We start from the raw sequence: 1652 nt of genomic DNA, 5'->3' as shown, positions 1-1652 counted from the left end.
CACAGAGTGAACCTTAATATAAAATATGGACTACAGTTAATAATAATAATATATCAATATTGGTTCACTAATTATAACAAATGTGCCACATTAACGTAAGATGTTAATAATAGGGAAAACTGGAGGGGTGAGTACATGAAATTCTATGTACTATCAGTTTAATTATTCTGTAAATCTAAAATTGTACTAAAAAATAAAGTCTATTAATTATTTATTTATAAATAAATAAAGGAACAAAGAACAGATAGTACAAATAAAAAAACACACATTGGTAGATTTAAACCCAAATATAATAAAAAAATAAATTAAATGTACATGGTCTAAGGACTCCAATTAAAAGGCAGAGACTAGCAGACAATAAAAAGCAAGACCCAACTATATGTTGTCTACAAGAAACTTGCATTAAAGACACTGGATATGTTAAAAATAAAAAAATGAAAAGAGATATGCCACACAAAAACTGTTCATAAGAAAGCCAGATATATAAACATCAGACAAAGCAGACTTCAGAAAAATGTTACCAGCAGTAGAGAGAAACTTTTCATAATAATAAAGGGATCAGTTCACCAAAAAGACACAATAATCATAAATATGCAGACACCTAATAACAGGGCTTTAAATACATGAAGTGGGCCACCGTGGAACCCATGAAAAAAGCTTGTGACCAAGCGAGGCAAAAAAAGAAGCAAGTATTAAAGTTCACCCTTGACTGCACCCACCCTGTAGAAGATGGAATCATGGATGTTGCCAATTTTGAGCAGTTTCTCCAAGAATCAAAGTGAATGGAAAAGCTGGGAATCTTGGTGGAGGGGTTGTAACCATTGAAAGGAGCAAGAGCAAGATCATGTAAATTCTGGGGTGCCTTTTTCCAAAAGGTATTTGAACTATCTCACCAAAAACGATTTTAAGAAGAATAATCTATGTGATTGGTTGCATGAAGTCACTAACAGCAAAGGGAGTTATGAATTAGGTCACTTCCAGATTAACCAGGATGAAGAAGAGGAGGAAGATTAGGATTAAAACTCATTTATCTGGAATATTTTGTATGAGTTCTTGAATAAAACTTGGGAACCAAAATGGTAATTAAATGGTAGTTTATCCTTGTATCTCTGCAGTGTGGATTGAACAGAACATTGGAAGTAACAGTAAAGGGCTTCACTTGGGCTACCACTCACCTATTTGTAATTACGGTTATTCTTAGAAATTTCTTTTTTTTTTTTTTTTTTTTTTTTTCTGACCAGTAAGGAGATCGCAACCCTCTGCATGGTGTGGTCTGCACCACGCTCAGCCATCCTATATAGGATCCAAACCCACAGCCTCAGCGCTACCAGTGCCACACTCTCCCGAGTGAGCCACAGGGCCGGCCCTTCTTAGAAATTTCTGTTCTCATGGTAGTGATACCAAAATAGAAGGAGAAGGCTAAGGGAACTGACAGTGATTTGACCTTGAACAAGTAGATAAGGGAGTGGAGGTGTGAGCCTTGGTTAGTCACAATTTTGTTTTTAAAAGTGTGACAGTCAATGTACACTTTTCTCAAAGATTCAGGAATACAAATGTGGGACTTCTGTCATTCATTAAAAGCAAAACAGGCAACTTCTTTCTGAGCTTCTCTTGTGGGAAAATGGCAGTATCAATAAAATGCAGTTTTCTGG

The 1652-nt window shown here is 35.5% G+C and overlaps 1 pseudogene; it reads left to right on the top strand.

Annotated features, from left to right (window-relative positions):
- The first annotated feature begins 623 nt into the window (after positions 1 to 623).
- LOC134363651 (large ribosomal subunit protein eL22-like) lies at positions 624 to 1014 on the top strand (annotated as a pseudogene).
- Positions 1015 to 1652: the final 638 nt, after the last annotated feature.

This window comes from Cynocephalus volans, chromosome 15 (assembly GCF_027409185.1).
Source record: "Cynocephalus volans isolate mCynVol1 chromosome 15, mCynVol1.pri, whole genome shotgun sequence".
Taxonomy (NCBI): domain Eukaryota; kingdom Metazoa; phylum Chordata; class Mammalia; order Dermoptera; family Cynocephalidae; genus Cynocephalus; species Cynocephalus volans.
Note: the sequence above shows the minus strand (reverse complement) of the source record. Positions and strands in the feature narration are given on the sequence as shown.